The 15006-nt window shown below is 37.7% G+C and overlaps 1 pseudogene; it reads left to right on the top strand.

Annotated features, from left to right (window-relative positions):
* Nucleotides 1–12458: 12458 nt before the first annotated feature.
* LOC117998547 lies at nucleotides 12459–13560 on the top strand (annotated as a pseudogene).
* The last annotated feature ends 1446 nt before the right edge of the window (nucleotides 13561–15006 follow it).

The raw sequence follows: 15006 nt of genomic DNA on the forward strand, positions 1-15006 counted from the left end.
CGAGTCCCGCATCGGGCTCCCTGCTCGGCGGGGAGTCTGCTTCTCCCTCTGACCCTCCCCTGTCTCATGCTCTCTCTCTCTATCTCATTCTCTGTCTCAAATAAATAAATAAAATCTTAAAAAAAAAAATTAAAAAACATATGTTCAAAACTATTCATTGCAGCATTATAATTTAAACAACTAGAAATAAAATCAATAACCAGTATTAAGTAGAAAACTGGTGAAATGAGTTATATGTGTCAATACCATGACATATGATAAAGTTTTTATGCAGGCAAAAAAATGACTATCTATATTGATATAGACAGAGCTCATGTAAAAATTAAAACAGAATCATTGTAAGCATATTTGTATAGTTTTTTTAATATATTAATTAAATTATTTTAGTAGAATACATAAGAAAATAGTGGTTAATTTTTAAAAAAGATTTTATTTATTTATTTGAGAGAGAGAGAGTGAGAGATAGCATGAAAGGGGAGAGGGTCAGGGGGAGAAGCAGACTCCCCACTGAGCGGGGAGCCTGATGTGGGACTTGATCCTGGAACTCCAGGATCATGAGCTGAGCTGAAGGCAGTCGCTTAACCAACTGAGCCACCCAGGCACCCAATAGTGGTTAATTTTTTTTTATTTATTTAAAGATTTTTATTTATTTATTTATTTAACAGAGATAGAGAGAGAGCACAGGTAGGCAGAGCGGCAGACAGAGGGAGAAGGAGAAGCAGGCTCTCCGCCGAGCAGGGAGCCCGATGCAGGGCTCGATCCCAGGACCCTGGGATCATGACCAGAGCTGAAGGCAGCCGCTTAACCGACTGAGCCACTCAGGCGCCCCTATAGTGGTTAATTTTTGAGAGAAGTCAGAGTAGGGCCAGGTAGGTGAAGTACTTTTACTTTCCATTTATAATGTCTGAATCACCTGAATGATATATGGTACTTTTATTTCAAAATAATAACAAACATGTGGTTGTTCTTTAAGTGTCCAATAATATAAATTACGGAGAAAATTTTAGGCATGAATACACATTTGATGAGCTTGAGGAATAATATTATTACAGGTAAATGTTTTAGGAGCTCTTACAGCCTGTTACAGCGTAGGCATTAGTTATCTGAGATATCAAATTACTTATTATTTGAATATTATTCCTAGTTAAAATAATAGTAAATATAAAAATGTATGAATTTTGGCCCTAAAATAACTTATAAAGACTATAGTTACAGGAGTGGAATTTAGTGATTCATCACTTACATATAACACCCAGTGCTCAAATTCTACTCCTGAAGCCAGTATTACACTATATGTTAACTAACTAGAATTTAAATAAAAAGTTGAAGAAAATATTAATATATACATATATATTTTTTAGAGGGGGGGCAGAGGGAGAGCGAGAGAGAAAATCTTAAGCAGGCTCCACACCCAGCATGGAGCCTCATGTCACAACCCTGAGATCATGACCTGAGCTGAAATCAGGAGTGAGATGCTTAACTCACTGAGCCACCCAGGTGCCCCTAAAGTATTAATATATATAAAAAGAACTATAGTTACATGGTGGTTTAGGTGATTGGAAGAGATCTTTAGTTACTTTAAGAATAAAGTAAGTTGCTATTTATAAAATTACAAATCTTTCTTCATGGCTTTCATATTAAACAAAACTAAAATATTGGTTATAGTTAATACACATGAGAATTTTTTTTCTAGGTGTACAGTAGGTATAATTCAAGTTACACAGTATTTAGAAGAGAGAGAACCAGCAATTTTCTTTCATGGGACCATTGGATTTCTGGGACAGAGAAACCAATTTTTGGTATATTACTAATCTGGATTGGATTGTATAATTTGATTTATCAGGAGGAAAAGAGAATTGTAGATATCTTTTAATTAGATTTGAATTGAGATGGGAATAATTATTTATTATCACATGTTTAGAAGATAAAAGGCATTCAATAAATATTTGTGGAAGGAATTAATAAATTACTGGGTGAATATATGACCTATAATACAAAACAGCAACTTAAAATTTCTTATTATGGATGACAAAAAAGGTATTTTATTCTAAATAAAACATTAGCACTCATCCATCTCCATTTAGGCCTAATAAACACACACACACACACACACACACGTGGGATGGACAAACAGGTTAGGAAAACTTGATATCATTATTTAGAATAAAATTAGCACATATAAGGTGAGTTGATGACCAAGTAGAGGATATACTAAAGATCTAAAGAATATAATAAATGGATAAAGAAGATGTGGTATATACATACAATGGAATATTATGCAGCCATCAAAAATGATATCTTGCCGTTTGCAATGACATGGATGGAACTAGAGGGTATTATGCTAAGCAAAATAAGTCAGTCAGAGAAAGACAAGTATCATATGATCTCACTGATATGAGGAATTTGAGAAACAAGACAGAGGATCATAGAGGAAGGACGGAAAAGTGAAACAAGATGATATTGAAGAGGGAGACAAACCATAAGAGACTTTTAATCTCAGGAAACAAACTGAAGGTTGCTGGAGTGGAGGGGGGTGGGAGGGATGGAGTGGCTGGGTAATGGACATTGAGGGGGTATGTATTATGGTGAGCGCTGTGAATTGTGTAAGACTGATGAATCACAGACCTGTACCCCTGAAACAAATGATACATTATATGTTAATAAAAAAAATTTTTAAATAAATTACTAAAAAAATAAAGAATACAATAACTGACTAAAAAAGTAAATAACTGGTAAAATAGATATAATTTACTATCTGTCTCTATCTAAAAAAATGATGACTTAGCAATAATCATGTTATTTTTGTCAACTTAGATGCAAAATTAAAAAAAAAGTAGAACCAACAGTTTCATCTGAATTTTTCCATATTGAATCTTTCAGGGATCAGATTAACCAAATTATTGCCATATATCCATTTACCCTGTGTAGAAAAGTTTATAAGTCACATATTTAGTGTTTTCAACCATATTTTATATAAAAATAGATCTATTTGGACAGAATTCATAATGCCACACTCCTTAGAAAGAAGACCAATGTGAATAAAAATCACATATTTGTATCCAGAATTCTTACTTAATTCCATGAATATATATTTCTTGAATGAGTTAGAAATATTAATTCAAATGAGTAGGCATTTTTTTTTTTTTGCTTTTTGTTTTCATTCCTTAAAGGTGGTATACCTCCATTAACATTCATCCTGATATCCTGCATGTTATAACAAGACAAGAACCATTGTTCAGCTGAATAAATGTTTTCAAGGAATAATAATATTTTGATAAGCATATATATGTTCTCTCGGGAAGAAAACATGTTTGAAGAAAACATCCCTTGTTTTCTAATTGTTAATAACTTATAACCCAATTCAGCTTTCTAAGTGGCTGCTCTGGAATAAAAATTCCCATAAAACACCTGTATAATCTCAGAAGACAGTATCACTGTCAGCCTAAGTTAAAATGCAAGCAGCAGATTCAGTGTGTTAAAAATAAGAAGAAAAAGTAAATATGAGGATCAGAGTCAGGCGGGGAACACTGAAATTTCATTTGTCTGGGCCATTTTCATCATGTCTGCCAGCCTTAGCAGTAGGAGACAACTTTTAAATCCAAGGTGTATACCTGCATACTCATTTAGGGAGATGTCATCACCTTTTCTTAATTGAAATACTTCTCTATTTAAGCTCAGTTCTTAAAAACTGAAATTTAGAAATTCATCTACTTGTGTGTTTAGCACATATTTGGATTTAGAAGGATATATTTATTTGTGAAAATATGACATGCCCAATCAGATGTGTGTTGAAAACAGATTAACAAACCATTCTAACTCTACTTATAGTTATATTACCTTCAAAAACTTATTGTTAGACCATTCTAAAACTTCCATAACTTAGTTACTACAGAACTGCCTAAGGACATATAAAACAATTTACCAAATTGTGAAATATAGTTATTTATGATAAAATACAATTCAGGCATTTATTTAAATATCCAGGATACAAATCTAATTGTATTAGACTGTGATCAGGCTAAATGACTATTGGTATCAAAGGTGGAGTACAATAAATGAGTATAATCAAGGCTAAAATAATAGTATAGATGAGGAAGGGAAATTGTATTGAATTATGTTGGGAAAAATCAGAGTGGTAACATTTGAGTTGTGTCTTAAAGAAATAAATTTGACTTTACTTTAAAAAACTATTCTAATTTTTTAGAAAGGCTTTTACCTTTTCATAGGTACTTATAGCCTTTATTATGAAAAGTAACTGTTAACATATTATGTTAAATATACCTATAAATAGCTAAACCTTTCAAGAGAGCACTATCTAGTTTTTTCTAAATAATATCAACCCTGAAAAAAAAATGTTCCTCAAGATTCAACAAGATTCATGAAGGAGCATGTGTTTATTTCAAGGTCTATCATTCCTGAGAGATACAGGCCCAAGCCTGCTTGGTCTGTGACAGCTAACAATATCTCAGAATTGAAAAGAACTATTATTTTTATATTAGTTATGCCCTGTACCTGTACCTGTTTGACGAATTAAGTCCCAAGCTTTCAAAGTCTGACTTTACGAGCAAGTTCAACTTCTGGTCATCGAAGGCAGCTTAGCTGCCGCATAACTAGAACAGCAGTGGTCGTCCTATATCTGTTGGTACCTGAGGAAAGGGGAATGAGACAGTTTCTAATTTGAATGGGACGTAGGTGGTGGGTGGTGGGCAGGCATGTCGGTGTCAAAGGATGAAGCTCTTATGAAAATGTCATGTACACAACAGGAGTCTTAGAGATTTTATTTGGAGAGTGGAGACTTAACTTGAAGGAGGGGCCAAATCTCCTGTGTGCAAGAAGCCCATCTTCTGATTGTAGTCCTTCTTCACAGGAGAGCAACGTATTCATCTTCAAGGAAAGCCCAGTCGGGCAAGTTTTTTGGGAACAGTGTCCATGGTGCCCTAAAGTACCAAGGCATCCAGGTTGGGGAGCCCTGGCTTAAATCAGTGAGGCAGTTTCAACTGGAGAGGAACATAAAGAAAATGATGATCTAGTCCCTGGTGGCTGTTCAAAAGCTCTTTAAAGTTCATTGACGTTATAAAACACCAAAGGCAAATTCACTCAGTTCATTTTAAACTTGAAAAGAAAGATGGGTGGGGGGGGGGGATAATTTGAGCACCTTCATCTCAGTGGGGAGTTGTAAATCACTCTAGTCCTTAAAACATGAAAGGAATTTATTTCACTGCAGAATGTCTCTTAATTTTGTTGTTCTGTGGATGAAAGGACTTTCCATAGAAACTGAAAGAGAATATTGTAATAGAGTCGCCAGCATAAAAGCATATAAAGTTAATTCTTTCATATGGCTTTTCAAACATACCAATAAAATTCTGTAGCTGTTGACGACCTTGTAAGCAACAGAATTACAAATGGGAGTAATTTAAGTTTTCATTATCTAGTCCTCCTGATCCTGAAAGGCAATAAAGGAGTAAGTTTTAGTGAAAAAGCCTATCGTAATAGGCTAGGCTTGAAACTTGCAATAAACATGATGGGACTGCATTGATGGCAAAGGATTCTTAGCAAGACGTAACAGGGTGGAATTAGTGTTGGAGCAATTATTTTAGCAGTATGCTCATTTTCTTTATGTAATGTATGACCTTAATCACTTGTAGGCAAATTCAATCATGAGGCAATGCTCCTGCTGTTTACACTTAGTAACATGGCAGTGCATGGTGGATGAAAATTCTTCACATATGGCTTCTTCTTCCACAAAGGAAGTTTCCTATAGCTTTTTATTTGTTTTCAATTTTTCAACTCAACAAAAGGATGGGGATCTGGCTTTTGAAAATAAGCCCTTGGAAAGGAGCCACAGATAGGTGTCAACAAGCCTAGGCCTGCTTTCTCCTCCACAAAGCAATGCATTTCTTCTCTTTTGTGCTAAACAATATATGTGGGGAAATAGGCCCCAGGTTCATGTGCAATTGAGACTGAACTTGATTGTTATTCAGCATTCTGAGTTATACCGAAGGATGTTCTGACTGTAGTACGCTAAGCCCAAGAACACAACCACCACAAAAATATAAAAGAAGGGGTTGATGAACATGGGTGTAGGCGGCAGGTTCATGTTGGTGGGCCAAGACGGGTCTGATGCAATGCTTCATGGAAGTGTTTGCCTCAAAACAGACTTCTCTATAGAATAAAAAAGTTTCAGATAAAACTCCGTATAAGTAGTATTAATTTGAGAACACTGTAAATTTCTTTAGATTTAAATTCCAGCTGGCGCATGCTTCAGGTCTTCTATATTCTCATAATATTTTATTTATATCTCTTACCATTCAGTACTACCTATTTCTGTTATTAGATGCTTACTTAGCTCCTTTAGGATAAGAACTAATTAGGGTTTATCTTTGTATCTCCAATATCTGCCCTATGCCTGGTACATACAATAGTTAACAAAAAGTGACCTTAATATATGTAAGACATAATGAGTCCTTTGTTTGATAAAATAAATGACTTAAGTCTTGAGAGACAGAGAGATATTTATTGTCAGACCATTCATCAATTAGACACCAGCTTTTATGATTATCCCAAACCTTCCACAGACTCTCCAGTTGAAGATACTCTAGAAACCTTATAGTAAAACCGTTAGTCAAAATACTCGTCTCAACAAAACTAACTGACCAAAGATTTAGATTTATGTGTTGAAGGGATTGGGGGAAATAGGGAAACAAGAGCATTCAGAGGATGGATTTAGCAAAGTATTTTCATCACACCTAAAGTATCTAGGTATGATATATAAATATCTAACATATTAGACATTTAATATATATGTGTATGTATATATATATCCAAAAATTCTAGAACATGCAGATTTATGGGATTATTGGACTCAAGTAAAGAGACTGCATAGCACGAATGGAGCAATCTGCAACATTGTTTATGGGATACTTACAGATAATACGTAAATGTGGAAAAGATGATAGTGCAGTTAAATGTAAGTGAATCAATCACTCTGCATAATGGATGTCAATTTGAAAAGAGGTTTCTAACATCATGACACAGGCTCTATCTTTGTTTTATTTCACATTTGTAATTATCATTGGTGATTCTAACTTATCGACATGCTTGAAAACACAATATTGGAAAGGATTATAAGTACAGGATTTATGAAGACATATAATATTGACTGATCAAACCTAACTATATTTCTCATACACACGCACACACACACACACACACAAAAATACATATTGAAAAAGAAAATTAGGGCTTTATTGGAAGTTACCTCAATTTAAGTCAATAGTATGATGTCAAATGAGCTAACCACAGTATGCTCCTGAACTTATACTCATCTATCCATTAGGGATATCTTAGTCCTCTTATCTAGTTAGGTTAGGATAGCACTGTGTACACTATTTCTGAATACCACACCAAGAAAGACATTGAAAAAGACAAATCTTGCTCAGAAGAGAGAATCTTGGATGAAAAGGAAACCATGCTATAGGAGATCGTTTAGTGGAGAAAAGGGGGACATCTAAAAGCTGTTCATAAAGGCAAACACTATACTCTAGACTAGAAGCGAGAAACTCCCTCAAGCCTGACTCCAAAAGAATTAGAAGCCTCCAAGCCCCTATCTGAGCTTCTCTTGCTGAGACACCAGGAGATTCCGTGCCCAAGTTGATATTAGAGTTCAAACTTTACAGTCAGATCATTGCAACTTTACAATCCTGATCTTTACATCTTGATCACCATTTATTATAGAAACCTCTCTTTTATATATTATTTACCCAGTCTCACTCTCATACAAAGCTGTTCTTTCCCTCACCCCCCTTGCCACACCTTTTAAATATGCCTAATGAATTACTAGTCTAATATTTAAAAATATTTATAAAACAAAATAAAATGAAAAGCCAACTCTACCTCTCTTACTAGAAGAAAACTCTTAAGTCTTTCCCCAAAAGAAAATATTTGTTTTTCCACATGCTCAAGGTCTGGAAGGATCATAATCATTACTGATTCCCAAATGCTTATACTCTACTCTTATGTAATATCCTGAAACCTCTGTTTACAGAGATGCTGTTTACAGAGATGCTGACACCTTTGAGTCACCTTAGACCCTGCATTCTCCCTCACACCTAATTCATCACATTCTGCTAAATATGCTTTTGAACTATCTCTTCTTTTCTATAGCAACTGCCCGAGGTCCAGACTATCATTACAACTTAGGTGGACTATTAAAGTAACCATTTAATTGGGCTCCTTGCCTTCATTCCTACCTGTCTTTACTTCACCTTTGATACCAGTGCAAGTAACAGCACATGAAAGCATGTTTAATTTATATCAGTAGAGTGTGATTTGACTATATTTGAAAGTAGCTTCAAGGAGCAATTAATCATATTGTTATACTTGGTGAATAATCTGGAATGTCATTCTTCAGGTCACCAAATATAGAATATGATTTGCTTGTAAAATAATTAGTTCCTCACCCCCATAGCTATACTCCTACAGACTGAGTCCTTGGAAATCTAGCTCTGTACAAATGCTCCCTCTGACTTGAAGGAGGGGAGATACTTTCTGAGGTGTTTTTTAAAGGGTTATCATTATCTATTTGGCTAAGGCATGGCTCTAAGTGCATGTGTCCACTCCTCACCACCACTCCTGCAAGTGCAACTACTCCTGACTTTCATCAGGGAATAAGTGATCCACTGACACAGAAAAACTGTTTAAACTCCCCTTCCACTCCACTCTTGACTCTCTTTGACAGTAAAGAAATTTGTCCTGGCCCACGTGTCATAGGACTAAAAGAACTTCCGGGCATGGAAGTTAAGGAGGAAATAGAATGAGTTTCTGATCTTCAGAACTGGAAACAGCTTTGAATTTAATCTGGGCATTGGGCTCATAGCTGAAAACAGATAACGAATCCTTGTTTAGTGGTTAGAGAAGCAGAGAAAGGAGGCACAGCTTTGACTGGAAAGGACTGAGCTCAGGAAAGACACAGAATCAGAAATTCCTAAGTGTTCCCTCCTAAGTTGAATGAGTCTTGTAACTAGCTAAATCTTGAACCAGTATGTTGCCCATCAAAAGTTAATACCCTTAAAAAAGCAATCACATTGTTGAGTACCAGTGTGTTAATAAACTGCAATAAGCTCTATTGCTGAGAAAAAAAAATCCTGAAAAAGATTAAATATCAAGGTCACATTCCAACACTAGATAAACTTTCAGGAAAAAAAATTGCCCAAACTGACAAAGAAGAGTATTGGATATGCTTTTAGTGGACCCTCTGGGTTTTAACAGATTCTACCAGGGTGTGTAGCTTTAACTGGCTTTCTACACACCAGGGTATGTAGCTTTAACCGGCTTTCTACTGATTAGGGCCATTTTAAATCTCTGTAAAAGTAGAAGATAACATTAAAAAAATGTTAGTAGTACAAATCAGTATGGCCCAGAAAAAAAGATAAAATTTATTTCTGCCCTCTAGAAAACATAACGCCAAATATTACCCATTATTGCTGTATGGAAGATTAAGCAGTTTTGCATCTAATTAATCTTGCAGGTTAATTCCAGCATTTCTGAAGGCCCAATTGCCAAAACCTCCTCTGAATTCATTATAGTATCTTACTGGTTCCCTCATCAATTCATGAGTTAAATAAAATTTTTGGCTCATGTTCATTTTATGTAAGAGTTATGATTTGCATTTCTGTATATTATAAATTAATAGCTGTATAGTTAGAAGGAAACCCTGGGAAGACCAATCAATAAATTCAGTGAACTCTCTGATAGGGAGGTACAAAGATTTTGTCACCTAGCCAACAAATAGTGGTTGACTGACTTATTTCATGCAGATGAAATCAAGAAGATGAAGTAGGAAAATCTTGCCAAGCAAAATAATTTTACACTTTAGCTATCTAGATGTGTAGTATGTCTAAACATAGAAAGCTTTAATTTAGAGTTGCCTAAAGGCAGCAGGTGCTGGATATTTCTCATCATTTGGTTTCTATGTGAATGTTTCTTGCCAACAATGAAACTCCCCATTTTCTACTAGAGTGGTGAAATTTCAGTAGAGGAATTTTTGTTAATCAAGGGTAATGTTGCTTGGCATATTCATTTCTAAATATAAGTTGCTTGGACCTTTTAATGAATGTTGCAGTGTATAATCACAAAACAACAATTCCGATAAATACATCTTCCCTCTCTTCAAAATAGCTATCCTGTCATGAAATTTAATCAAATACAATTTGACTCAATAAACATTTTTTATGTACCTACTCTGATGAGTAAAGCAATGTATTATGTTCTGTCAGTGCTAAAAGAAATAGACAAGGCAGGTATTTTATCTACAGGAGCTCCAGATCAACTAGGAGAGAATGAAATGCATAACCGTATGTAGAATGCAAGGTAGAATATAAGAATCCCAATGCTATATACCTGCCTTTCATTTATGGATGATTAATTGATATGCTTTTTGAAATACTGTGGTGAGGGGTGCCTGGGTGGCTCAGTCGGTTAAGTGTCTGCCTTTGGCTCAGGTCATGACCCTGGGTCCTGGGATCGAGCCCTGCATCAGGCTCCCTGCTTGGCCGGGAGCCTCCTTCTCCCTTTCCCTCTGCCCATGCCCCCCACCCTGCTTGTGATCTCTCTCTCATTCTCTCTCTCTCTCTCCCTCTGTGTCAAATAAATAAATAAAATCTTTAAAAAAAAAAAGAAACACTGTGGTGAGATGAGATGTATTCCTTTCTTTAAAATGTTTACTCAGATTAATAAGAGAAATTCAAAAACTAAGAGATCCCATCATTTGAGTATTAAGCATTTGTCCTTTGTAGGAACTCATTTCAGTATCCCTGCAAATAAAGGAAGCAAGATAAGTACTGAGCAAGATGACAGGTGACTTCCTAAGTGGAACTGACCTTCCCAAAGGACACTGAATTCACTTGTTCAGATGCTTGGCTTATGAATGTAGAGTTATCCCAAGTTATTTTTTTCTTTTAATCTTTATTTTAGATTAAATCAAAACTAAAAAAAAAAATCCTTTCATTTCAAAAGAAGATCTCTGATAACTATTAAAAGGCCACCAACACAAAGGAAAAATGGGGCTCATCATACACAAAGCAAACAAGAATGTGTTATTGCTATCAACTTGCTTTACCATAGTGAAAACACAACCAGATCAATGCCAGTATAATGTGAGAAAAAACTAAATATGAAAAATCATGGCAGACATTTGAATATAAAAAGAAATTTATAATGGAGAAGCAGGATAATAAATTCATGGTTATAGACTAATGCTGTCTGAAGTTTCACTTTTCTCTGTAAATATTAATATTTTATTCAGATTCATGTAACATGTAAAAAAAACACAAAGGATTTCTTTCTTGGATTTCTATCATTTTTACTTCTTTTGAGAAAATTCAACTTGATTAAAGTTTTTTAATCACTTTGCAATTTTCAAGAATGCCTGTCATCTAAAAATTAATGAGTGGAGATGGCATGTGATCAGAACTATGCTTTAGATAGATTATATTGGCCAATTTTCAAAGGAGTTGTTATGGTAGGTCAAGATTAAAGCTGGAAAAGGAGAGATCGAGAAGGAAGGAGAGAAAAAGGTGTCCACAGATTACAGTACCTACAGTCAAGCTGCAGCCCAGCAAGGCTGCAGTGGATACACTGCCCAGTCCACTCAAGAACATGCACAGACCACCCAGGCATATGGGCAGCAAAGTTATGGAACCTATGGACAGCCCACTGATGTCAGCTATACCCAGACTCAGATAACTGTGACTTATGGGCAGACCGCCTAGGCAACTTCTTATGGACAGCATCCTGCTGGTTATACTACTCCAACTGCCCCCCTCCACCCACCCTAGGCATACAGTCAGTTTGTCCAGGGGGACGGCACTGGTGCTCATGATACCACCACTGCTACGGTCACTACCACCCAGGCCTCCTAGGCAGCTCAGTCTGCATACGGCAGTCAGCCTGCTTACCCAGCCTATGGGCAGCAGCCGGCAGCCACTGAACCTGCAAAACTGCAGGATGGTAACAAATCTGCTGAGACTAGTCAACCTCAGTCTAGCACAGGAGGTTACAACCAGCACAGCCTAGGATACAGACAGAGTAACTATAGTTATCCTCAGGTACCTGGGAGCTACCCCTTGCAGCCAGTCAGGGTACCACCATCTTATCTTCCTACCAGCTGTTCCTCTGCACAGCCAACTAGTTATGATCAGAGCAGTTCCTCTCAGCAGAACACCTATGGGCAGCCCAGCAGCTATGGATAGCAGAGTAGCTATGGTCAACAAAGCAGCTAGGGGCAGCAGCTGCCCGCTATTATCTCCCCCCATCCCCCCAAACTGGATCCCACAGCCAGGCTCCAAGTCAGTATAGCCAACAGAGCAGCAGCTATGGGCAGCAGAGTTCATTCTGACAGGACCACCCCAGCAGCATGGGTGTTTATGGGCAGGAGCCTGGAGGATTTTCTGGACCAGGAGAGAATCAGAGTATGAGTGGCCCTGATAATGGGGCAGGGGAAGAGGGGGATTTGATCGTGGAGGCATGAGCAGAGGTGGGCAGGAAGGAGGATGCAGTGGGATGGGTGTTGGAGAGCGAAGTGACTTCAATATGCCTGGTGGGCCCTTGGTCGAAGGACCAGATCTTGATCTAGGCCCACCTGTAGATCCAGATGAAGACTCTGACAACAGTGCAATTTATGTGCAAGGCTTAAATGACAATGGGACTCTAGATGATCTGGCAGACTTCATTAAGCAGTATGGAGTTGTTAAGATGAATAAGAGAAACGGACAACCCACTATCCAGATCTACTTGGACAAGGAAACAAGAAAGCCTCAAGGTGATGCTGCAGTGTCCTGTGAAGACCCACCAACTGCCAAGATTGCCATGGAGTGCTTTGATGGGAAAGATTTTCAAGGGAGCAAATTTAAGGTTTCTCTTGCTAGGAAGAAGCCTCTGATGCACAGCATGCAGGGTGGTATGCCTCCCCGTAAGGGCAGAGGGATGCTGCAGCAACTCCGTGGAGGTCCGGGGAGCCAAGGAGGTCCTGGGGGCCCCAATGGGTCACATGGGAGGCCATGGAGGAAACAGGGGTGGCTTTCCCCGAAGAGGGCCCCAAGGTTCCAGAGGGAACCCAGCCGGAGGAGGAAACGTCCAGCACCGAGCTGGAGACTGGCAGTGCCCCAGTCCAGGGTGTGGAAACCAGAACTTCCCCTGGAGAACAGAATGCAACCAATGTTAAGGCTCCAAAGCTTGAAGGCTTCCTTCCAACCACCCTTTCCACCCCTGGGTGGTGACCGTGGCAGAAGCAGCTCTGGTGGCATGCAGGGAGGAAGAGGTGGCCCCATGGACTGCGATGGTTGGGGTGGGATGTTCAGAGGTGGTCATGGTGGAGACAAAGGGGGCTTCCATGGTGGCCGGGGCATGGACCGAGGTCACTTTAGTGGAGGAAGATGGGGCGGCCCTGGTGGGCTCCCTGGACCTTTGATGGAACAGATGGGAGGAAGAAGAGGCGGTCGTGGAGGACCTGGAAAAATGGATTAAAGTGAGCACTGTCAGGACCGCAGAGACCAGCCCTACTAGACGCAGAGACCCTGCACGGCTGTTTTGACTACAGATTTATTTTTAAACCAGAAAATGTTTTAAATTTATAATTCCACATTTATAATGTTGGCCACAGTATTATGATTATTCCTTGTCTGTACTTCAGTATTTTTTACCATTTGTGAAGAAACATTAAAACAAGTGAAATGGTAGTGGGACAAGTTTTTTCTTCCTTCTTTTAAAGACGGTTGTTTAAGACTAAATAATGGGAACCCGTTGTGAGCACGCTCAGTATCATTGTAGAGACCCAAGAGGGCCTCTAACTGTAACAGTGGTATTTGTGGTGTTTTGTTTTGTTTTTAAATATAATTCCAAATGTTCATAAACAATAATAAAAAAAATTGAAGCTGGAAAAAACCATTAGGAAGCTATTCAACGTATAAGTAAAAAGTAAAGAATATCCACTGTAGGAGAGATTTTGTGGAAACGAATAGACTTGTTTCCGAATGTGCAGTTGCTAGTATTTTTGTCTTTCAGAATTAAATATAATTGGTTACTTTTTACCTATAAACATTCTCCCAATAGTAAACTAGTATTTTTGAATGTCATTGTTCACTTAAGCCTGCTTCAATTTATAACACATCAAAAAGTTTGTCATATAAACAACTATACTGATTTTTACAATGGCCTTTTGAAATTGCAACTGCCATGTGTTTTGATTAAGGAACTTGTCATATGAACATCCTAATGCTTCCCTTCTACCATTTCATAGATCTGAAAATTAATGGAAGAGTAACTACCTGTAAAAAAGGCTTTGGGTCTCATTAAACTCTAAAAATATTCTTAATTAGAATTTTTATTTTTCATACTAACTTTCCCACTCTTCTGCATATAAATTTTAGCCATAGCTCAAATATCCCTCACATATAAATGTGCTGAAAGGCTAGTAAAAATCTTTTGTAGGTGAGGTCTAAAGTACGGCAAGCTAAAATGAAAAAAGATTTAAATAATCTACCTCTTACTTCCTCTTAATCTTATCCTCACCCCGGGGATACCTTGCTCCCTGGTGGTAGAGGTGCTCACTTTCATTATTCAGTAACCATTTCCTGAGTACTTACTAAGCATTAGGCACTTGATTTCATAGATGACCTGGTCTCAAGGACCTTATGGTCCAATAAAAGCTGCCATTTATTGGGGGCTCACTCTGTGCCAGCCTCACTGCTAAGCACCTCAAATGCATTACTCATTTAATCCTTACAACCACCCTAGGAAGGGGAACTTTTGCCCACTGACAAATGAGGAGACTGAGGTTTAGGATCCTTAAATAACTTGACAGAAGGCCCACAACTTGAAAGTGGTAGAACTAGGTTCACACCAGTCTATGTGACTTTAAAGCCTGTGCTCTATCAGCTACCACCTACAGAACTGCATCACTGGTGGGAAAGAGAATTGAGTAGGAGAGAGGGCCACAGAGGTGAGGGCTGG

The sequence above is a fragment of the Mirounga leonina genome, unplaced genomic scaffold (assembly GCF_011800145.1).
Source record: "Mirounga leonina isolate KUSES-001 unplaced genomic scaffold, KU_Mleo_1.0 Mir_418, whole genome shotgun sequence".
NCBI classification, from domain to species: Eukaryota; Metazoa; Chordata; class Mammalia; order Carnivora; family Phocidae; genus Mirounga; species Mirounga leonina.